The sequence below is a fragment of the Mirounga angustirostris genome, unplaced genomic scaffold, assembly GCF_029215605.1.
Source record: "Mirounga angustirostris isolate CCGP_5_RB_7025 unplaced genomic scaffold, mMirAng1.0.hap1 SCAF_3, whole genome shotgun sequence".
NCBI lineage: Eukaryota > Metazoa > Chordata > Mammalia > Carnivora > Phocidae > Mirounga > Mirounga angustirostris.
In genome coordinates, this window is record NW_026991711.1 from 116384556 (window position 1) to 116410334 (window position 25779).

The window sequence follows — 25779 nt, forward strand, 5'->3', positions numbered from 1 at the left end:
GATTCCTTTTCTTAATTGCTTTATCTTCTAGTTTATATTAGACCTGTAGATCAGGTGGATGGTGACTTGTAACAGGTAAATGAAGAATTGAGGGGGAGAAATCATGAGCCTACTTTTTAGGAACAATTGGGTAATCAAGTTAGAGTTTTTAGGATGGAGACTTTCCTTTGTCAACAGTCTCTCCCCTGAAATATGCCATTCCTCAAGTTCCTTATAGCTTTCAGAAACATGGTATAATTTATTTTCAAAGGTCTCCTTGTTATGTTAGATGAGGTCAAGAGCCATGAGAGTGAAGATGGCAGCCATGTAGAGAAGGCAAAGAGAATCTGGCAGGCAAAGTTAGCCCCAGAAAAGCAAAGTAGAAATTGGAGCAATAATGTGATATTTGAACAAATTACATAAGTTATACAAGTTCTTCCTTTTCTGGATGGGCTTTTCTTTTCCACTATATGATTTTACAGTTTTAACTTTTTAATATGTTTTTATCCAAGTGGCTTTGATTGGAAGTTTATCTATACAGACAAATCTAATGTTGAGTATTTGCATTCTTCTGAAGTTTTGAAGTTTGGTTACTCATTGAGAGAATCTTGAGACCTAAATGAATGGTGAAGCAATAAGGCAAAGTTGTTGGTTTTCCCCCCAGATAAGATTTTCTTCTCCCCCCGCCATACTGTTTTCATTGTGGTAATATGTAGTATGATGTCCTTGGGCAAGGAAACATTTTGCCTTGATATTTCACTGGAATAAAATCATTTTTGATCAGGTATTACTAATTTCTCAATTCTACAAGGAATTTAAATCTCACTCTTGAATTAAGTGGTGAATGACAAAAATATTTTGACACATATGAATGAGGTTTCTTTTTTTTAATTTTGTTTAAGTTATGTATTTTTAAAAATTTTATTATGTTATGCTAGTCATCATACATTACATCATTAGTTTTTGATGTAGTGTTCCATGATTCATTGTTTGCGTATAACACCCAGCGCTCCATTCAATATGTGCCCTCCTAATACCCATCACCGGGCTAACCCATCCCCCCACCCCCTCCCCTCTAAAACCCTCAGTTTTTTTCTCAGAGTCTATAGTCTCTCATGGTTCATCTCCCCCTCCGATTTCCCCCCCTTCATTTTTCCCTTCCTACTTCTCTCTCTCTCTCTTTTTTTTAACATATAATGTATTATTTGTTTCAGAGATACAGATCTGTGATTCATCAGTCTTACACAATTCACAGCGCTCACCATAGCACGTACCCTCCCCAATGTCTTATCACCCAGCCACCCCATCCCTCCCACCCCCCACCACTCCAGCAACCCTCAGTTTGTTTCCTGAGATTAAGAATTCCTCCTATCAGTGAGATCATATGATACATGTCTTTCTCTGATTGACTTATTTCGCTTAGCATAATACCCTCTAGTTCCATCCATGTTGTTGCAAATGGCAATATTTCAGGTATTTTTTTTTTTTGATGGCTGCATAATAGGAATGAGGTTTTTGATTCAAAGACTAAATTCATGCAAGGGTCATTATTTTGTTAATTTTTCATTACAGTGTCCAACTTGAGGGATGTGTATTAATTAACATAGGATCCAAAGGCAAAAATAAAAGTCCATATACCCAATTCTAGCTACAGCACATGCCAGTAGTAGGTGTCTGCTGTGTAGAAACACTGGGAAAGTTTCTTAATCAAATTTCTTATAAATCTTTGATGTTTGCTTATTTATTTTCTGCAGAGCAGCAGCCTCTTCATGTTTGAGGTCCCAGTAGCAAGAGCCTGTTTCTGTTGAGTTTGATTATAGAAAGAGAGGTATGCTTAGAGGGAACCCAGCTGGATGTATCCAGCTTGCTGCCTTAGTTTATTTCATCTTAGATGAGAAAGGAGGACAATGAGCAGTTATAGAATTGGTAATTGTACTACTGGCAGAGCCGCAAATGATATTTATTCTATTATACTCACTTGCAACCAGAGGATTCATTTTTGCAGCAGATGGAAGGTGGATAGCATGCAAATGCTTGGATTAAACACACTGTAATGCTTCGAAACCCTGACCATTGGTCTCTATTACATAACAGTGTTGTTCATAGACATATTTTGCAGCTGTTACATTGGTGCTTATTTAGAATAATTTATAAGAAAAACTAAAGCTATTTGTTTGGTTGTAGTTTTCTACCAAATATTTGAACAGGAGTCAGGTGACTATTAGGCTGGAAGGAAAAAGTACAAAAGTTTAGGATTTGGCCATGTTTCAACAACTGTTAAGTTTTAACAATTCTGGTAATGTGTTCAGTCTCTTAAATGTTATGGGACTGATATTTCTTCACTTTTTTATGGGAAGAGAATTAGATTAATTGTGAGGGGCTGTCACTGGGGAACCTTTGGTTAAGGGTTACTTTTGAGTTTATTCCTGGAAAGGAATGAAACTGGCAGGGACAAGATCAGTTTTCTGTTATGTCTGATGACCATTTCCAGGAAAGTTTGGTTAGCCAAACCACATGGATTCTTGGTTTCTATTGTAATTTGCCAAAAGGGATGTCCCCCATGGAAACTGTTAACACTTGTTTTTATAATATTGGCATCTGTAAGCTCTTCATTGTTATCTCAAGGAATAAAATCTTGAGAAGGAGGCTGAAAAGATCTACATCCTGAAATTCAGAAAATGGAAAACACTCTCTTCCACAATTGGAAAGTCTAATCATCCCTATTGTATACACTGGATGGTGGGGAAAATCATTCCAGTAGTTGAGAGAGGTCTTGTGTATTCAACCTTCTTAATGATCTCTGATGGGACTTGATTTTAATTCATATATTGTAATTAAAAATGATATTCTTAAGAAATCAGCAATTTATCATAAACATCAAACACCTGAGACATTCAAATTAGAATGAGGATAGTAGTCATTCATTCAACAAATATTTATTGGGCCAGACACAAGATATTTGTGAGACAAAGTGAGTAACATAAACACTCCCATTTTCATGGAACTTTTCACCTTGATGAAGTTATTCCAAATAATGGGAAATTTTCACTTTAATGCTATACTTTATATTACAAAAAGAAAACTTATGGATAATCCTCAGCAGGCCATGCAATCAGGATATTTTTTGTTGGTTGGCATGTGCTCATTTAGACCCATGCACATTCTGTGTTTCTGATATACTTGTGATACCATTAACATTGTTTAGACAGGTAACAAACTTTGTTTAATATTGGGTCCTGCAATAATGTTACTTATGAAAGAGTTAATTTATAGCACTGACTTTATTTGTTCTAATACCTAAGCTAATCAATTGCAGTATTAATTGAAGTTCTTTCTTGGCCTTGCAGAATTTAGCATATACTAGATACTCATGATTATACAAAGGTATATCAGCCTGCTGTTTTTAAATTTACTTTGTCCCTTTTAAGGACATACAGTCAGCGATTTTGAACCCATTAATTGTGGATAAGCTTACTAATAATTCTGTAACTTATTAGTCATACATAATGTTTAGAAGACATACAGATTATGTCCATGCATTCAAAGGGAGGTAACAACTCTGACAGTTATATGGTTTCTGCAATTAGTGCAAACCAAAAATTCTTCATGGAGTAATGAGTCATCGATTAGTTGTTAGTTCTGCTACAACTAATTATTTTATAAAAATAAAATATCAAAATTTGTAAGATAAATTAGAAAGGATTCAAGTTAGCCTTATAAGAATTCCATTAATTATTATACATTATACATTATAATATACTTTCTTGAGAGGAAGGAAAAGAAATGGAATTGCTTATAAACCTGGATGTGCCCATGGAGGGATAATATATGAATTAAAATCAAGTCACAATATGTGACTTGTATTTGTCCTGTGTTTACAGTGGAAGCATGTGTGATAGACTTTGGCCCAGGCAGAACTAGAATACCAGTAGTAGAAAATCTGCTCTTCTGACTGCCCTATTGCCCCTGTCTCCACCAATATGCTCTCATTTCACGTTGTTCTGAAAAATTTATTTGAATAGTTTTCAGGGAGTATTCACTATTCAGACTCAGCAGGTAAAATGGCTGAGAAAAAAATTCCCATTGCAAAGAGAAAACTTTTTTCTTTTCCTTTTTTAAAAATTGAAGTATAATGAACATACAATGTTATATTAGTTTCAGATGTACAATATAATGATTCAACAATTCTATGCATTATTCGGTACTCATCATAATAAGTATACTTTTAATCCCTTTCTCCTATTTCCCCCATCTCCCCACCTACCTCCCCTCTGGTAACCATCAGTTTGTTTTCTATAGTTAAGAGTGTTTGTCTCTTTTTTCCTTATTTGTTCATTTGTTTTGTTCCAAATTGCACATATGAGTGAAGTCATATGGTATTTGACTTTCTCTGACTGACTTATTTCACTTAGCATTATACTTTCTAGATCCATCCATGTTGTTGTAAATGATAAGATCTCATTCTTTTTTTGTGACTAATATTCCATCATATATATGTTTGTGTGTGTATATATATATGTGTGTGTGTGTGTGATATATATATATATATATGGACATATATTTATATCTTTATCCATTCATCTATGGGGGGGCAGGCACTTGGGTTTCTTCTATATCTTGGCTATTATAAACAATGCTGCAATAAACATAGGGATGCATATATCTTTTCAAATTAGTGTTTTTGTTTATTGTGGGTAAATACCCAGTAGTGGAATTACTGGATCATATGGTAATTCTTTTTTAATTTTTTGAGGAACCTCCATACTCTTTTCCACAGTGGCTGGACCAATTTACGTTCCTACCAACAGTGCACTAGGGTTCCTTTTTTTCTCCACATCCTTACCAACACTTGTTATTTCTTGTCTTTATGATCCTAGCCATTTTGACACATGTAAGGTGATATTTCATTGTGGTTTTGATTTGTATTTCCCCAATGATTAGTGATATTGAGCATCTTTTCATGTGTGTGTTGGCCATCTTTATGTCTTCTTTGGAAAAATGTCTATTCAGTTACTCTGCCCATTTTTTAATTGGACTGTTTTTTTTTTTTTTTGGAGTTGAGTTATATTAAATTCTTTTTGTATTTTGCATATTAACCCCTTATCAGATATATCATTTGCAAATATTTTCTCCCTTTCAGTAGGTTGCCTTTTTGTTTTTTTGATGGCTTTGTTTGTTCATGATGATGAAAATGGCTGAGAGAAAAATCCCATGGCAAACAGAAAACATTTTAATTAATACATTTCAAACCTCTGTCTCTCTATTTAACCACCATATTTACCTCTTGATTTAGATAGATGTCAGTTTTTTTCTTTTTTGGGGGGGTCTGGTGATCCTGTGTCTTTATTGTAAGCTGTCTCAGATCCTTTTTGAGAACAGATTACTTGTTTGTAACAGTCAGAGTTTAGTCAAGAAAACAGATATCACTCTAAGTGTTTCAAATAGAGGGCATTTACTACAGATAATTAGTAACATAGGTGACAGAAGAACTAAAAAGCCCAACAGAGAAAGGAGAAAACCACAAAATTAGCAGCAGCAGGAAACAGCTACCATACCTAAGTTTAAAAGGATAGGATGAATGGAGAGGAGGTAGTCTACCAGACCTTAGATGCCAAGGCTGTCTAGTGTACCTATCTGGTAGAAGCTGCAGCAATACATGCACCCAAATTACTACTTTGGAAGGGTAGAATATCCTGTTTTTCCTTTCTTTCCACCATGCCCTGAGCCCCAGTCTGCTGCCAGTATCTCCTTTTGACCAGATCGGAAGCCAGCACACACAGGCCTGGGAGACACAGTCTGCAGGGTCAGTCTCCCTGTGACACAGCACAGAAGAAGGGTGAAGAAGGGATTTGTAAGCAAACAAGCCAAAGAAGATTTGAGTCCGTCAATCGATAACAGTAGTCTTTTATTTATATTTTCATCTTCTGTCAGAGAGATAAAGTGATTAGTGCTAATTTAAAAATTAGCACTGTATACTTTGATTAGCTTTCAAAAATCTTGAAGTATCCAAAAAAAAATATTGAAGTATCCATTATCAAGAAGTAAACTGCAAGCTTTATTCACCTACTCTTTACCATAGCATTTTGTTAGCTGAATGTAAAACCCAGAGACTGGATTAGTTGGAGAACTTGTGTTGACTTCCCCCCCGCCCCAAAAATGTTCAGAGAAAAGTTAAAGAGATTATCTGGTTAAGTTAGTATAAATACAATTCTGCTTAGAATTTGGTAGTTCTTTATAGATAACCATTCTAGCTCTATAAATTTGTAAGTTATATCTACTAAGTTTATAATTGTCATTGTTAGACGTTTATTTTCAGATAGAAATCAATTAGTTGGATCTAAAGGACTTGGAAGGTACTCTGGAAAATAGAGAACTATATACAAAACCTGCCTGGATTGGCAACCTTCTTAATATGATGTAACAGAGCAATAAGTAGGATAAGTAGGTGTTCATGTCTAGAGATTTCCAGAATGAAAAGCAGAAGGTTAGAATGATCCTCAGAGCTTACTTATAAGGGGGAAAAATACCTCTTATTACTTAACAAGAAAAGACATATCCTACAAAGCATTTGTGATCTACAGAGTTTTAGTAAAATTTAAATGATTAAAATTGAACTTTGGGTGAATACTGTCAAATTCAATGTGATACTTTTTTTACCTTTTTTCCATCTTCCTTTTTGCAACCTATATATACTCTAGAAAACTAATAATAATGATGGTGATTATACTTAATCACCCATCCCACTTTATGATTATACTTAATCACCATCATTATTATATTGATATATAATAATATATAATTTTATTATGATTATTATTATGTATAGTTTCAAGGTAGTGGACAGTGACTTTGGTATTCCTCTATAGGCTTCTTTGCAAAGAAAAATTATTCTAGACATTTAGGATTTTTCTATCAAATAGTAATCCCACTCACTAGAAAGTATAGGAATTCTTCCACTCTGGTCAGCTTGTACTATGAATTGAGAATCATATCAGTGCCTACCTCATAGTGTTGCTATGATGGTTAATATTTGTGAAGAACTCGACTAGTGCTTGACACATGGTAAATGCTGAAGAAGTTCTTGGTGAATAAATAAATGCATAAATAAATAAAGCTCTATTCTATCCAGGCATATTAATTCCCATCTTCCTTCTAGAGCTATGATATTTTCTCTGCTTGAATTCCCACCCCTCTTTCTATTTACCTAAATCCTGCAATTGAGAACTCGTTCAGATTCTCTCTCTTGAGACTTTTGTGACAACTGCTGCCTCTGCTGACTTCGTCTTTCTCTTACACTCTATTGCACTTATCCACAAATACAGCATGCGTGTTTACTTAGCCCTTACCTTTGGTTCTTATTCAGGAGAGAACATTGGAATTCCCTGGAGAACTTTTCTAAAATATATATCCCTGGACCAAACCCCCAGAGTTTTTAGATTCATTAAGTCCTCGCTGGCACCAAAAACATGCACATTTTGATTAAAGCTCTCCAGTAAAACTGATATAATCCCCTAGTTAAGATACACCGATATGTGATGATCTGTTGGAGTATGTGCATTTTCTTTCTCAATGAGACTATAAATTTCTTAAGGACATGGACCATGCTTTGTTTTTCTTGTGTATCTCGCTGGTGCTGGAAACATGACCACTACTGAGTAACACTTCTTTCTTGTTTGACTGCAAGATGTCTGAGTGTGGAACCTAGGATATGCATTGTCAAGGGATGTGGAGGGACAAAACGGATCATTCACCTGTTGCCACAATTATGCTGTGTAATGAGTATCCACAAAACTCTAGTGACATATAATGAAAGTTTAATGTTTATCTTTCTGGAATCAGTAGGAATAGGCTAGGCTGTCTGCTGAACTTACCTGGGCTTACTCATGTGCTTGGGTGTTCCCACTTTATGGTCTGCAGTTCAACAGCTTACTTAGGCATCTGTGAATTGGCTCTGTTCCATGTACCTTTGATGCTCCTTCTGGGAACATTAGTCTAGTCTATGCAAATTTATCATGGAAAAGAGGACAAGAGGACAAGCCCAGATATGTAAGCCCATTTCAAGCCTCTATTCGCAATGCATTGGCCAAAGTAAGTCACATGGTAAAAGCCCATTTATGGGAGGAGGGTACAGCACAATTACATTGCAAAAACTGTAGATAGAAGGAAGTGGGAAGAACTGATGACATTTTCCCCAAACCACCACAATGGGGCTCTCGCTAATGTCTCTTCTGAGCAGAGCCTACTTTAATGCCTTATTGAAGGTCAGTTTTTGTTGTATATAATCACAATCAGGATGTTTTTTTTGTTTGTTTTTTTAAGATTTTATTTATTTGACAGAGAGAGAGATAGCGAGAGCAGGAACTCAAGCAGGGAGTGGGAGAGGGAGAAGCAGGCTTCCCGCTGAGCAGGGAGCCCGACACAGGGCTCGATCCCAGGACTCTGGGATCATGACCTGAGCCGAAGGCAGATGCTTAACGACTGAGCCACCCAGGCGCCCCCGGATGTTTTTAAAACAATCTTACCACCCCTGAGGAAGCAAACAAGTAATTTTATTCAGATGAAAAAAAGTTGCAAATAAACAATCACACTAATGCCACATCACTTGCCATTAAATAGAGAAATATCACCTTGTATTTCACAGACTCGACCCCACCTGGATAATATATCACACTTCATTAAACGAGAACATCAAATACAGAAAACAAAATATTTGTTGTTCAATAAGATTATTTACTACTTGAGCAAGGTTTGAGAAATTGTCAGCACAATGTGTTTGAATTCAGGAAATTAAACCAAGCACTGTGACTGGAAAAGTATTAAAAACACCACAAATTTGTTTTAAAATGATTCAGCATCTTTTTGTCACTTGTGATTTGACTACTGGTTCCATCTTTATTACCTGTGGTACTGCTTAGTGAACTGTTGCAAAACCACCATGCAGTCTATCATGGAAGTTCAATTTAGTATTTCTGAAAGAGAGTTTGTACTAAGTGCCTCAGCTTTCAGAAAGACCACACCATCTCCTTGTGTAAGGGACTTCATCTCCTAAAGGGCCAGAGTGTTAAAACGTTGCAAAGCAATTACATAATTATACGTATGATATATATATTTTAACATATATATTATTCATCACCAAAATAATAACTAAATTACTGTGACCACTTTTCTAAATTAATGTGCTAATTTTCCATTTTTGATCTTTACTTGCTCCCAAGGTAGGTACTTCAATAACTCTTGGAAGCAGGACTGATCAGCAATACAAATATTATATAAACCATAGTAAGGGAAATTGCTTTTTATTCTTGCTTTGTCCTTACTGTGTCATGGGATTTTAGGTAAATCACTTAACTAATCAATATTCTTATCTATAAAAGCAGGCAATTTGAGTAAATGAATAACTAGGGTCCTTGCCTATGTAGCCAAATAATAGATAAAGAACCTGAAGTAAACTCTGAATCAGTCAGATAAATATCTTTGTTCATATAGAAGACTGTATAGGAGCACCCTGTGTGGGTAGACTTATACTAAAGGTGTTATGCTAAGTTTTGCTTGGTTTTCCTTTCTAGGAAGGAAGGATGTTAACTTGTAGAATACAGAAAATAAAAGACAGCATAAACAGAGACACATACTAAGATGTGGGCTTATGCAATATACTTAGTAGAATTCAGTGATTGAAATTTTTTAAGTCACAGCTACAGACATAAATGAGGCAAATTTGGATTTTGATATAACCAAAAAGTTTCTTCTGAACCTTTCTAATGCTAGAGAAAACTGAGAGAGTCATATAATAAGCTCTTTCTCTGTTAAGTGGAGACATTTTAGAATTTTACATGAGTGTAATTGTGATGGAGCCAGAGAACAGGTCCATTTTCCTGGAAAGTCAAGAATGATAGCATTCCACAGCACTGAAGACCTTCTCCCTTTTGCACACATACAAATAAATATGCCCAATTCAACTTTAGGCAACACAGCACCCATGGGAGCAGGCTGGTTGCAAAGCAAGTTCCTCAAGAAAGTGGAGATTAAAGCCTCAATTTTACTTTTTTAAATAGAAAATTTTGTGGAACTAACATTGTAGTCTCTCTTTTAGCCACAAAGAAGTTGCTTTGGAAATTTGGAAAAAAAGCTTTAGTTCCTCTACATACTTTTTGATAGAGCTTTGTAGTTAGTGCTACTTGCAGCAAAGAAAACTTAGCAAGCACTTGGGCAAGCTAAACTGGGCTTAGGACACCATATAATTAAGTGAAGTTGGCAGGATGGTTCTACAAGAGCGTGAGGAACATCACCTGGCCCTGCACTTGGGACCAGCCTATATTAACCTTGGGGGAAATTAAGGTTATAGTGGGAATGAAGCCAGTAGCAGATAATTAATTATTTCAAAATGTTTATTTTCAACAGAGTTTGAATCATGGTGTCTTGTATATGGATAAACAGGCAATGCTTGGAAAAGCACAGTGCTATGAATGTTTAATAGTCAATTGATATCTTGATGTCAAAGCTACTTATATGTACATGCATTTTCAACTTGATTTGGCTGCCACAGTGAGACAAGCTAAGTTTAAAAATTCAAACTGCATGGTATTGTCTTAGGATGGAGGAATGAGGAAAAAGTCATTCCTGTAATAGCAAAAAGGAGAAAGCATGGAAAAATGGATAATTGGATTATCCTTACTGTGTCTAGATTTATAATTCGGTACTCATCAAGAAAAGGGAATAACGTATTTTTAGGAAATATCCTGTATACTAGGATAAGTATTGTATTTAATTTGCATATAGAAAAATTGGGGTCCTGTTTCCATAAAAAAAATTGTGACTGAATATAGCAAGAACATTTCATTGTGTGACTAATGTGTTGGACCACCATTTCCCTATCAGAAAACTAGCCATTTTCCTGGGAATGTATTTAATTAGATGACAGGTTTTAATTAGGTAGGACCATTCAGCCTGTTTACTCTCCACCTTTATCTCTCCATGAGCCATTTCTCCATTAGAAGGATGCAATAGCCATAATTATTCCAGTTATCCTAAAGAGAATGTTTTGAAGTGCAGTAGTTAGCTGTCAAAAAAAGAAGTCTAATTCCCAGTTATGAGAGTATTTTTCCAATGGAAATCTTCCTTTCATTCTGGTTGTTTCTAGCTTTATTTGGGTTCAATTCTCTCCTTCTTGGAGAGCTAAGTTCTTTTGTAACTTATCAGAATTAAACAAATTCTTCAATTCCAGAAAACTTTCTACCTGTTTTTAGCTCTAGCCAAACTGTCTACATTACCTAAATAAGTACCTAAAACATGACACATATAATAAAAATGCCCAGAAGAAACATAATGGAACCAAATAATTTGAAAGTATTTCCCATAATATGTGGAATTTTAATAGATGTAAAGTTAAAAAAATAAATCATCAAACCATGAGGGACTATGGACTCTGAAAAACAAACTGAGGGTTCTAGAGGGTTCTAGGTTGTTTGGTGGGTGTATATTAGAAATGATAATCTAAATAATATTTGGTTTTAACTCATGTTATCATCACATTTGCTATCTCCTAACTCAAGCTGCCATCATCTCTTTTCTTTACAATTGTAATCACCTTCTGCTGGTCTCCCTGCTTCTACCTGTGTCCCACCACAGAATATTCCTTTTACCCAGTATCCAGTGTGACTCATTTAAAAACATAAGCCAGATTATATCCCTATGCTGCTCTAAATCATGGGATAGCTCCCTGTGATAGACAGAAATCTTAGATGGCCCCCGAGATTCCCACCCCTTCATGTACATACTCTGTGGGATTATTTGGAAGAATAATAATAGAGTTAATTAACCCTACCTAGGCTTGACATAATTGTATGAGCCCTTTTGAGGGGTCTAGATCTTCTCAGAGGTCAGAAAGATTTGATGTCAGCAAGATGCCTTCCTGCTGTGCTGAAAGAAAGCAGCCATGTTGTGAGCTGGGGGGTGGTGGGAGGAGTGTGCATTTGGCCAAGATCTATGGGTAGCTTCTAATTGCTGTGAGTAATGTCTAGCTGACATGCAGCAAGAAATTAGAGACCTCAATACTACAACCACAAGGAGATGAATTTTGCCAATATCCTGAATGAGATGGGAAGAGGATCCCAAGCCTTAGATGAGATTATAGCCCCTGCCAATATCTTACTTTCAGCATGGGAAGACTGAGCCGAGAAGCCATCTGTGGCATGCCCAGACTTCTGACCCACAAAACTGTAAGATACTGAATTTGTGTTAAGTTTTTAAGTTTGTAGTAATTTGTTATGTAGGAAACTAATAAACTTTCCATCTCTCACTGAAGAAAATATAAAATGACTTGAGTAAGGCATTTGGATTTTATTCTGGTGTTTGGCCCTGACTTTCTGTATTATCTTCTAGTCTATCCCTTCTTCACTTTGCTGCCACCACAGTGTTCTCTTTAGAGTTCTCAGAACACTCCAGCATGTTCCTGCCTTAGGGCCTCTGTTCTTATTGTTACCCCCTTCCTGGAGCTTCCTGCCCCAGCACAGCCATGGACGTCCTGTCACACATTATTCAGGTTCCTTTGATAGGCCTGATTATTAATCAGGATAGGCCAGGTTTTGCCATGCCAACAAACAATCCCCAAATCTCATGGACTTAAAATAAAAGTGTGCTTTCCATTTCCCTATATATCTAGTTTGGATCAGGAAGAGAGTTCTGCTCATCGTAGGCATGAGGGACCCAGGCAGATGGAAATTCCAACATTTCATAGTGCCACTATTTCAGCTTTCTTTTAGTATTAGCATAGTATACATATTACCCTATCCCTTTACTCCCCTCCCCATCCCTTTACTTTTAATATATTTGTGTCATTGTATTTAAAGTGGGTTTCTGATAGATAATATATAGCTGTATCTTGTGGGCTTTTTTTTTTATTTGATATGTCAGTCTGTTTTTTAATTGGTATATTTAGGGCATTGATGGTTGAAGTGATTATTGATATAGTTGGATCACTATCTCCCATATTTGTTACTATTTTCTATTCACTATCCTTGTTCTTTGTTTTATTTTTTATTTATTTATTTATTTATTTATTTATTTATTTATTTATTTATTTATTTTGGTCTTCCATCTTTTTCTGCCTTCTTGGTTTTAATGTGTGATCCTCTCTTAGCATATTAATTGCATTATTAACTTTTTTTAGTGCTCAAGTTTGCAATATACATTTATAGCTAATACAAATCCACCTTCAAATAACAGTATATCACTTCAAGTACAGGTACCTTATAATAGAGTATTTTGAATTCCTCCCTCCCATATTTTAAGAAATTGCTATCATTTGGGTGCCTGGGTGGCTCAGTTGGTTAGGCCTCTGCCTCCAGCTCAGGTCATGATCCCAGGGTCCTGAGATCAAGCCCTGCATCAGGCTCCCTGCTCAGTGGGGAGTCTGCTTCTCCCTCTGCCCCTCACCTCATTCATGCTCTCTCTCTCACTCTCTCTGTCTCTCTCTCTCAAATAAAAAGGTCTTTAAAAAAATTGCTGTCATTCATTTCACTTTTCCATAAGCTATATTACCAAATACATTGTTGCTGTTATTATTTTGAAAAAACTGTTATCTGTTAGATAAATTAAGAATAAGAAAAATAAGGGCTCCTGGGTGGCTCAGATGGTTGGGCGTCTGCCTTCAGCTCGGGTCATGATCTCCAGGTCCTGGGATCAAGCCCCCATGTCAGGCTCTCGGCTTGGCAGGGAGTTGGCTTCTCCCTCTTCCTCTGCCGCTCCTCCTACTTGTGCTCTGTCTGTCTGTCTCTCTCTCAAAATGAGTAAATAAAATCTTAAAAAAAAAGAATAAGAAAAATTAAAAAAAAATCTTACCTTCATTTATTCCTTCTCTAATCTATTTCTTTCTTTATGTAGATCTGAGTTTCTGACCTGTCATTTTTCTTCTTTCTGAAGAATTGCTATTTTACATTTGTTGGAAAGCAGGTTTACTGCTAACAAAAGTTCTCAAGTTTTGTCTAAGAAAGTCTTATTTCTCCTTCACTTATGAAGGAAACTTTTGCCAAATACAGGTTGGATCTAGGTTGATGGTTGTTTTTTTCTTTTTAACATCTTAAATACTTCATTTCACTGTGTTCTTGTGTGCATGGTTTCTAAAGAAGTCAGATATAATTCTTACTCTTGCTCCTCTATAGGTAAAGTGTTTTATTCTTTGGCTTCTTTCAAGATTTTTTTTCTTTGTCTTTGATTTTCCACAGTTTGAATATAATATGTTTAGGTATTTATTTTTTATCTTTATTTTCGTTCTGCTTGGTATTCTCTGAGATTTCTTGATCTTTGGTTTGGTGTCTATTATTAATTTTGGAAAATTCTCAGTCATTACTGCTTGGAATATTTCTTCTGTTTCTTCCTTCTCCTTCTGGTATTCCTGTTATGAATATGTCATACCTTTTGTAATTGTCCCACAGTTTTTGGATATTCTGTTCTATCTTTTTTATAACTTTTACTCTTTGTGTTTTAGTTTTGGAAGTTTCTATTGACTTTTATTCATGTTTACTGATTCTTTCCTTGGCTATATCCAGTCCATTGATGAGCATATCAAAGGCATTTTTCATTTCTGTTAGTTTGGATTTCTAGCATTTCCTTTTGATTCTTTCTTAGAGTTTTTATCTCTGCTTATATAACCCATCCTTTCTTGCATGTTGTACATTTTTCCCAGTATAACTCTTAGCATATTAATCAAAGTTGCTTTAAATTCTAGTCTAACATTCCCACATCTCTGCTATGTCTGTATCTGTTCTAATGCTTGCTCTGTCTCTTCAAACTGTGTTTTTGTCTTTTAGTATGCCTGTAATGGACCTTTATTTATTGTGAGGTTTTATGTTTACCTGGTTAGAAGTTAGGTGGTGATTATTGTTTGCTGTAGCTATCAGTAGCAGAGGCTAAAATTTCCTCCTTGGTGTCCTTGTTTTTGTCTCCTCTTTTGTCTTTGGGTTTCCCTAGAAACTTCCTAAATGAGGTCTGAGGCATGCAGTTCTTTCCATAGTATCCACTTATATTACACAGGAGCCCTCTTGATGTTGTGGTAAGGTGTGGCAGGAGGAAAGCATTCTATAGTTCTATACTTTGGTTTCAATCATTTAATGAGCCTGTGCTGTCCCCTTGGGCTGTGATCTTCACAACTGCTTCTCAGTCTTTCACCCTGATAGTTAACTGACATGGGAAAGCTAGAGGAGGTTGTAGTTGGGTATTTTCCTTCTCCCAGATCAGTTAGGTTCTGGTAAAGCTCAAGTCGATTAGGCTCTGGTAAAATAGTTCCTCTTGAGGGCCCGCTTTGGAAAGCACCAGGGAATTTTTCTCTGATCTTCAATGTAAGAAGCTCACTAAAGTGCAGGAGTTTTCCTAAGACTGGGCTCCTTGGCTTTTTTACTTCTCAAACTTGTCCATATTCATGCTCCAGCAATTCCATCAGTTACCGTTTAGGTCTTCCTACCTTGATACTGGTTCAGATGGAGGTTTCTACTTAGGGTTTCCTCTCCAGTAAGTTGCAATTCTCAATATACACCTCTCTGTCTTTTCAATTTTGGGGACCGTTCTTTGCCCTGTGACCTCAATGCTCTGTTGAATCTAAGAAAGTATCGATTTTTAGTTTGTTCAGCTTTTTTCTTGTTGTATGGACAGAAGTAGTAACTTCTAAGATTTTTACATGCCAGACTAGAAACTAGAAGTTGCCACTATTTTAACATGAGACTTAAAGTTTTGCCACAGCAGGAGGAAACACTTTAGAGAGATGCACAGTGGCCCCTAAATTCTCCAGCCTGACAGTGATGTGTCATTTCTATTGATATTTTATTGGCCAAAGTAAATCACATGGTCACACCTAAGTTTTAAAATGTGAGGAAATGTAACCCTCTAGTGTTCCTAGAAGATGAGCATTAGGAGTACTGGAGAACACTATTAATGGTGACCAGAGCTTTCTATATAAGATAGTATTTCCAACTCCATTTACCACTTTGCTCTCTTACCACATCATTATCATCTTTCTAGCACTTTATAGTACTATATTATAGCATCCATAAGATATTATTAAAAAAACTATCATGGTAAATACTCTGTTTATTATTTGTCTCTCCTCTCCTACCTCCACCAATGTGAGGATCATGGGAACAGGAACTTTGTCTATTCTAGTCACTTTTTATCCCCAGAACCCAGAATATCCAGTGTTCAATGCATATTTGGCAAGTGAGTTAATGAATATATTTTGTTTTAACCTTGGGAGCCCAGAAAAATGAACCCTTGTTGAACCCTTTACATCAGCCAAATCTGGCTCAGAAGCTATCTTTCCGATAGGAATGAAGCTGCATAGCCTTGTGCAGAGCCCTTGTCAGGCTAGTTGGGCATATCCTTTGCTATTAGACAGCAAGGAAAGAATGAAAAAGCATCAGAAGTTCCCTGGAACATGGTGCTGTTTGAAGGCAAGGGTATACACAACCTGAGGAAAAATGAGTTTGAAAATGAGCTTAGACTTTTAAACAATGCAGGCAAAAAGTGTCAATAACTTGAAAAATAGGTAAATTCTCAGTTTAACAATCTTCTCATCTTAGGTTTATGTTTATAATCAGGGATATGCAGTTTTCATTCCTCACTGGAAAGCAAAAAGCTAAATCACCTCTTGAATATGAAATTTAGATACAATGCTTGGAACATTCTCCTCAAAGAGCAGACCTGTCAGATCCTGTGCTGGTTGATATGTGCGCTTCCTGCTGGTTCAGGCACGTTGTCTTTGTGCTTTTTATGCTTATTGTTCACTCTAAGCTTAATGAGTGCATTCAGGCATGTAATGAAGAACACCACCATCACACAAACAATTCATTGAAGCCCAAAGATATAGTGATTTTATCAATTATATTATTCAGTGGAGTAAATTTACAATTTATTAAAAAATACATAGATTGAGTGGCATCTGGAGCACTGTTGTGTTGACACTCAGGGTTTTTGCAGCCATGCTACAAAACAAAATCTCAAATTGATGGCATTTGATACAGTGTAAAGCTTTTGTCTTTCTACTTGCTAGAGGAAATAGATGAGAGCAATGCAGTTGTGGATCACAGGCCCTCTGGTGTGAAATTCATCCTAACTAAGCTGAAAACACTTAATGGCCAAAGGCACAGATTCCCACAGCAAATAATTTTCATTTTCACCTCCACTAGCTTTGGCTAATGGGATAAACACAAGGCTAGAAGGCAAGTGAACCCCACTAGTTATCCAAGAGTTACTTGATGTAAGCAAATTACTTGCCTTTTTTCTCTTTTCTTCTTTTTAAAAATAAAGTGTTTTATAGAGTTTTCAGAGCATGTTTATATATATCTTATTTAATCTTACAACAGCTCAGTGAGATTAGCTGGTCAAAGGTTCTCACTTGCATTTCTATGTAAGGGACACTCAGAGTTGAATGGGAAAGAGGTCAGAGATTTTGACTCTAAAAACCCAATGCTTTTTTTTTTTTTTCATTATACAACAATGATGCTCTGGACCTCAGTTTCCTCATTTCAAACCAAGGATAAATATACTTAGTTTGTTAACTTAAGTTGTGAGGATGGCAAAAGATAGTTGAATTTTAAATGTTGTGATTAGGCAAAGCCTTATGCAGTTGAAAAATTATCATCTTGCTTATGTTAAGTCCAAGGGCTCTTCCTTAGACCATAAAGCCTTCTTCTCCACATTTTTCAAAAAAAAAAAAAAAATGTCCAGCACTGATACATGTGTATAGACCCCTGGAATTTTCCATTGAAAACATCTAGGAATGAGCTGTCTTAAAGGAAGAGTGGAAAGTCATTTAAAAGCAGCCAAATAGCAACTCAGCCCTCTGTAGGGAGAGTTATCAAATTAAAATTTTTATGATAACTTGTTGATTTGCTTCAGTGCTGTTCTGTTTATTTTCTAGCTCATCGATAAGATGATCCTCTTACTTTTGACTAGGCATTGCTACATGGAGCCATGATTTTCAAGGACAGCAACACAAAAATAAATAACTATTTTATATTCCAAAATACATTATGACTGATTCTTTTCTCAGAGCAGGGGTTGGAAAACTTTTTCTGTAAAGGACCAGCATTTGTAGAACATAGAGTTTCTGTCACAAATACCCAACTTTACTGTTGTAGAGTACAAAAATAGCCATAAACAGTATTTAAGTGGATGAGCATGTTCCAATAAAGCTTATTTATGGACATTGAAATGTGAGTTTCATATCATTTTCTCATGTTATGAAATATTATTCTTTTGATTTTTTTCCAACCATTCAAAAATGGGAAAAACCATTCTTAGCTCATAAGCCATACAGAAACAGGTGATTTAATCCATGGGCCATTTTGATTGAAATCTGACCTAAAGCACAGGACAAACATTCACTTCTACTGTAGACCTAGTCTATACAAATGATTCTTTGAGTTGGAAAAGCATTTCTAGAGAGTCTGTTCTCACAATGCAAACTTCCAGCACTGTCAGCAAAGGCGATATCTAACAGCAGGGTTCTAGAAGTTAGGTAGTCATCTCTGCATAGGAAAGGTAAAAATACTTCCTCATCAAAGAAGGGAAATTAATTAGCACCATTTGGTATATAGCTTACAAAATCTTGGGGCAAAGGCAGTCTCACAGGGCTAAGTACTCCAGCACTCTCAATTTGGTGCTCAATAAATATCCTTTGAGTTCATTGAAATTCCCACACAAAGTTCCTAAGTTCTTTCTTACTATGTAGAATGAAATGAACATGGACTATAATTGTCTGTTTAGAAGACAACGGGTTAATGAAATTAACCTTTTAGTAGCACTCTTTACTGCTATTTGATGAGGGGTGATTATGAAAGACTTAAATGACAGTGAGATTTTACAAAAGTGCGAGGCAGTAGGGCAAGGTGTGCACAATATCTAAATGATTAGCCATTATGAGTTTGATAATACCTGTGACTAAGCTAATCTGTGGCTATAAATTGGATATCTATGGAACCTGCTAAATTCTTCCAGCTCTCCCGTGTGTAATTTAATCATAATGAAGCAGCTAATTACTGGTGCGACCTATTATCTTGGAAGTTCACGCATATTCTAAACTCCTTTGCCTCATAGTCAATGCCAAGATATGTTAGTACCTAACCTTTAGTTGGTTAAGAGCAAGACTGTGGATTCAGACAGCTGAGGTTCAAATTCCGCTCTGACATTTACTCGGTATGAAACTTGGGATACATTACATAGTCTCTCTTTGCTCTTGGTTTATTCATTTGTAAATAATAATGATAATAATAGTATTCAGGCTGGTTGGGCTAGATTGCGCGCAAGCTAAATGAATCAAGGCATGTAAGGTTCTCAGAACAATTGCTGGAATTAAGACTTCAGTAAATGCCAGCTAAAAATACACCTTTGGGTCCTAGTCTGATGCTATAAGCTGATGACTTCTCTAGTCCCTATCCCCGCATTAAACTCCACGTAAGTTTTTCACTTGAAATACCTATGCATCTCTGCTTTGAAATAGAGTATTCATCTCAAAATTATCATGCCCATAAAACACACTTGACTTCTTTCCCACCCCAAATCTGTTTTCCCCAAATTGAAAGAACTTTATTTTCCAGCTTTTCAGACTAAAAAACAAATACAGTCTTGAGGTCATCTTTGACTTCTTTCCTTTTCTTAAATTCCACATCCTATCCAATAGTATATTTTGTGAGTTCTAACAAAATATATCTAAATCCAACTAATCCACCACCTTACCTATTATCCTAGTCCATGTCACAATTACCTTTTGCTTAGGCTGTGTTCGCAATAGCCTCCTAACTAGTCTCTGTTTCTGTCCATGATCCCCTGCTGCCTGTTCTCCGTGCACCAAGCACCATCTGCACCATGCTGTATCCACAGTGTCTACACAGTTCCTGGCACATGGTCAGTATTCAATAAATGAACTAAATGAATGTTTGATTAAAATATTTTAAAGCTACTTGGCTTATAACCTTATGATAGACACCGAAAGGATTTAGTTGAAAGTGATGCAAAATTCTAAATAGTTTCTTCTTTTTAAAATTGTCTTACTAAATAATTCCTTTAGAAATGAGTATAGGATGATAAGGTAGGACTGCATAATTTTGAAGTATCCATCAGACTACAATTTTGTGAACCTATAACTTGCTAAAAGCCATAAGACCAAGAATAAGGCAGACAAATCAACCTAGATGAACCCTTTGTAATATTCTAGAAAAGTGTACCAGGTTTAGAAAGTAGTTTTGTGAGCCCTGAATTTGTACCAGAAAGGTTGATTTGTGAGTCCTACATTTGTACCAGACATGTATATTTTATATTCACACCCAATTAGTCAGGACCTACTATTGTATGAAAAAGAAAATAAATTACCCTGTTAAATTAGATCTTTAACTAGGAAGTAAAAGTAGAAAAATACTTTGTGTCAAATTATGAATCTCTAAATATCATGCTTCTTTGGCAGTACTGTTCATTTATGAAACTTTTACTTAAGGATCTTAAAACAAATTAAAACGTCTGGTATAATTTCTTCAAACTGCAAAGTTGTTGTTTAAGGTTATGTTTAACTATTGGGAGATTAAGGTCCAGGATGCTTTTAACATTAATGTCTGGTTTCTCTGACTTCTCTGGAGTGATTGTGTCCAAACCAAGAGATGCTACAAAGGGCAGTTGCCAGCAGCAACAGCCTCATCCTTTTGGTAGAGAACAAGGGGCTTGGTGGGCCATCGCCTGCTGCTGAAGGCTGGGAGGTCTGTTCTCTTCCTAGGCCACTTCCCGTCTATAACACCTCTCCTATCTATCCCCATTTTTTTCTTGAATAAATGAGAGATGTACATGATTTCTGTGTCTGGAAAATTCAGAGAATCTTTTCTCTTGATTATTAGCAAGAAGACACTTGCAAATATAAAGAAGAAAAAGAAAGGGAGAAAGATAGAGAGGTAACCAGAAGAGAAAAGGGAAAAAGGAAAGGAGATAGGAAAGAAAATGAGGAAAGAATTCATTAACGCTTAATTTTTGAATGATGTTGAAGAAAGAAACTAGTGTGTGTGTGTGTGTGTGTGTGAGTGCATGGCACGTGTACTACCTCTGTGTGCTGAGAAGCCTTGAAGCAAAGCTGCACCTAAGCAAAGAGCACACCAGGAGCCAGGATCAGGGCTTCTTGGAGAAATGGCTGATTCTAGAACTGGAACAGGAAAGAACAAGATAGACCTGGAGCATCTTATTGTAGCAGAACATAAAGTGTCCAAAGAGTGACAGAGGCATGTCAAAGTGACATGGGAGCAGCCTGAATGGGCTTCTGCTGGGCAGATTTAGGAATAATTTGAGCATCAAAATGTAATAAAAACAATAACAATAGTAATAATTGCAACCTATTATGTAAGGTAAGAATTCATGAGTCTATTCTTATTTAAATTTTAAAAACCAGACAAATGGAGAGAGAAGAGAAAGCCACTCTTCTTTACAGCAGAATTATAACCAAAAAATGTAGAAGGGATGATAGACTTAGAAAATCATCAATGTATGCTAAACCTGGTGAGTAAAATTTTGAAGAACCTGGATATTCACATAGACAAGTATCTCTAAACAAATTCTGTATTAATTACAGAGAGACAAATAGCTACTTTTCACTGGAGAAACCTGGTGGATACCAAAGTAAACATCATCAACACTGGAACCACTGGTATCAAATACCTCCAGATATGGTGCAGAGAAAGATGAGCCATCACTTCCATGCCAGAACAAATAACTTGAATTTAACCATGAGAAAACATCAGACATTCTATGAAGTAATTGGTCTGTACTCTTCAAAAATGTCAAGGTCATGAAAGTCAAAGAGTCAGAGGAAAGATTCCAGGTAAAGATTAAAGCAACATGACAGCTAAATATAATGTATGATCCTAGGTTGGATCCTGAACTGAGGAAAATGAAATAGCCATGTAAGACATTATTGGAACAATTGACAAATTTTGAATATAGACCAGGGATTAGTATCTTAGTCTGCTTGGGCTGTCATAACAAAAAACCATAGACTGGTAGCTTAAACAACAGAAATTTATTTTCCCACAATTCTAGAACCTGGGGGTCCAAGATTAGGGTGCCATCATGGTCAGTTTCTGGCAAGAACTCTCCATTTCTGTCATAGACAGCTACATTCTCACTATGTGCTCACATAATCTCATTTGTGCACAACATAGGGGAGGAAGGTAGAGAAAAGTCTTGCTGGTGTCTCTTCTTAAAGGCCACTAGTCCCGTCAGGCTAGGACCCCACTCTCATGACCTTATCTGTCCCTAATTACCTCCCAAGGGCCCCATCTCCAAATATGTTCACATTGGGGAGTTAGGGCTTCAACATATAAATTTGGGAAAAGGAGACACAAACATTCAGTTCACAACATTCTGGTATCAATGTTAAGTTTTCTGACTGTGGGAACTATGCAGGGGTTATGTGAGAGAATGTTCTTGCTCTTGGGCAGCATACCCTAAAATTTTTAGGGGTAAAAGAACACATGGTCTCCAAATTATTGTCAAATGGTTTCAGAAAAAAATGTATATATAGATATACAAATAGACCTACAGAATAAATCAAATGGGGAAAAACAGAAACAATTGTAGAATCTGGGTAATAGGTATAATGGGGGTTCCTTGTACATCAAACTAAAAAAAGTTTATGCAAAAGAATCCTTGGAGTTACAAGGTAGACCCTTTTTATCCTTCACCAATCAACCTATTCTCTTCATCTGGGATTAGTAAGCTTCCTCTATTAATTTATTCTTTCCTGAAGAGTTGATTAGTCCTCTTTCAGAGAAGAAATAAAAATCTGAGAGTCATCAGGTAAACACGGCAAAAAAATTCTCAGCATTCATGACATCAGGTTAAAATCAATAATGTGGCATTTCCCTAAAGTGCAATTTAATAGGAAAATACAAAGTTCCACATTTGAATTTTAAAAATTAATTGTTTGAGGGCACCTGGATGGCTCAGTTGGTTAAGCAGCTGCCTTCAGCTCAGGTCATGTTCTCAGGGTCCTGGAATCGAGCCCCGCGTCGGGCTCCCTGCTCAGTGGGAAGTCTGCCTCTCCCTCTACCTGCTGCTCCCCCTACTTGTTCTCTCCCCTCTCCCCGTGTTAAATAAATACAATAAAATCTTTTTAAAAATTAGCTGTTTGGAACAAAATTAAAGAAACTTAACAATCTCTTACATGAGTAATAATGAGCAAGTAAAATATAAACTTAAAATACAACTAAGAAAAAAATAAAATTTTTAGTTTCTCTCTTAAAGTTATCAGTAAGTCACCAATTTTTCCTTATGGAAACTGTTTAGCTTTAATTTCATGTGGTTATTAACTTATAATCTATTCCTTATTGAAAACATAATTTTTAATGAGGCACTTTTATTCAAAGTTACTAACATTTTTTTCTCTTTCTGCAGAAAGCAAAAGTTTACAAAAATAGGAACTGACATTGGTCTTTTTAAAAATCATAACTTCCGTTTTTATCATATAGAGTTTATTTTCTCTGCCTTTCCAAAATCCATGAACTTGAAATAACAAGAATATATCCATTCTCATTTTCCATTTAAGAGAAATGTGTCACATCTTAAAATTTGCAATATATAAAATAAAAAATATTTATATGAGTTACAGATACCACTTTTATGCCCACATATGGTAGACTACTTGAAAAGTTGTTTTTTTTTTTTTAAGATTTTACTTATTCATTTGAGACACAGAGATACAGAGAGAGAGAAAGCATGAGGAAGGGGAGAGGCAGAGGGAGAAGCAGGCTCCCTGCTGAGCCAGGAGCCCAATGTGGGACTTGATCCGAGGACCCTGGGATCATAACCTGAGCCAAAGGCAGACGCTTAACCATCTGGGCCACCCAGGTGCCCCACTACTTGAAAAGTTTTATTCCTACCTGGGAGAAGGTAGGAGCTATGTTTCTAGATTTTTGCCCTTTGGTCAATAATTTCCAAGTAGCATTCTCCCATATATTCTTCTGAGACCTTGAATGCTGTGTACTCGATGCAAGGTTAGCAATTTGAGCAGGTTTGGTAAATCGCGATCTACTTCGTGAACCGAGTGGTAAAAATCATCACAGTTACTCCAGATATGGGCCTGTAATTGCCCTGCTCTCCCTATCACCTTAAAGAGTAGAGAACTGTATTCCATGGGGTTGAGACCTTGGAGACCTTGGAGGAGAGGCAGTGAAGATTAGAAGCAGGATTCTCTCCAGGAATGGCATGATGGTAGATCTGACAATGGTGTGAATTGTGTGGACAACAGGAGGGCAGTAGGTGCCTCCAATGCGTCCAGGCCGTCAAGGGGGAACCCAACGAAGAGAGTGCTGTATATGTAACTTGTGGAAGGGTTTATAGAACAAAGAGAAGCCCCGCATCCAGCTCCCTTTGTGCTGTAAGGAATCATAGGGTCAGGTGCTACCACTGAGGTGTTGACCCCTCATCACTGTAAATTTATTGCCCATTTTGCCTGATTCTTTACTAAAACACCACGTGTCTCACAGAAGTAATACTTTATCTTTCAAATGCCTGTCATGGCAATTTTGTTCCTCTCCCAAAGCTTTCTCTCACACTATAAACCATTCTGCTTCACTTTTTTTTTTTTTGCAGGGTCCCCTTCCCTGGACCTGTGCTGAGGCTCCGTGTGAATCTCCAAGATCTCCCCGCCGTCATGCAAGGTTTGTCGTGCGCTCACAGGAGCCCACCTTACTGCTCCGCCTTCCTTTCTCCTCACCCAGAGTAGACTGCAGTTTATCAGTGTGCCCGCTTGTTCTCAAGCCTGCTGTAGTCCTTCTAGCACATAGATTAATTTTTCTTCAGAGAGCCAAGAAGGGACATAAGCATTTTCCTACTCGAAAATCTGCCAGAAATTTCAAAACAGTCTAAAAGTGTTAAAGGGTATATGCAGCAAGCTTCTAACTTCTTCCTTTTGCAGAAGCTTACACTTCAGCTCAGGGGCATTTTCTCACCACTTCGCATCCTGCCCACATCCCTATGTGCACACTCTTAGGCATTATTACATCCATGCACTTCTTCCTGACTGGGGACTTAAGTCCTTCTTACATAGGGTCGTGGGTAGAAAGGTTTTTTCAAGAGCATTGTATGGAAGCTGGGAGACGACAGTTATAAAGGGAGGGTGACATTCTATTACACTTGTGGTTTTGTGGTCACAAGGGATCGAGACCAGATAGAAATGTAAGGAAATAAACAAGTCCATGTTAACACAGGTGTGTACAAGGGTATTCCAGAAAGACCTGAGGTGATCCAGGAAAAAGTTTGGGATGTTTTCTTTTCTTCTTCCACTGACAACAAAATCTACTGTTCTCTTTTGAAATTTTTGGGAAAGAGATGGCAGGTGAGGAGGTTAGAGCTAGATGTGTATACTGCAACTGTTAACCCAAAAGCACAATTGATTTGTCACTATTGGTCTAAAAATAAAATGGGAATGATCCACGTGAAGCTGAATATAGGATACAATCTAGTTTCCCTCTTTTATTACAATCTTTGGCTACCGGTGATCATTTTGCTTTTTCCTTAGGGAGTAGGAAAGACAGAGGAGGGACAGGATTCACTATAACATTTAAACAGCAGTGCTATGGTGCTTGTGATAGCCATCTCAGTGTGATGTCATAAGTAGCTGGTGTTGCCTTGGCAACACTACAATGGTAAACAAAGGTGTTTTCTGGATGGCTAGAGGAAATGTGTCTTTTATACTGTCTCACACCCTCCTGACCCCAACTCCCTACCTTGGGTAGAAAAGATTTTCTTTCCTTTTGCTATAAATCTTCCACCTTGGGATAG

General features: G+C 36.7%; 1 long non-coding RNA gene across 1 annotated transcript in view; it reads left to right on the plus strand.

Moving 5' to 3' along the window:
* LOC123839417 (uncharacterized) overlaps positions 1-25574 on the plus strand; it is a 218332-nt gene extending 192758 nt beyond the window's left edge. Inside the window, exon 5 of the long non-coding RNA XR_006789631.3 lies at positions 24589-25574. This is a non-coding gene — a long non-coding RNA (uncharacterized LOC123839417). The remainder of the gene's footprint in view (positions 1-24588) is intronic.
* The last annotated feature ends 205 nt before the right edge of the window (positions 25575-25779 follow it).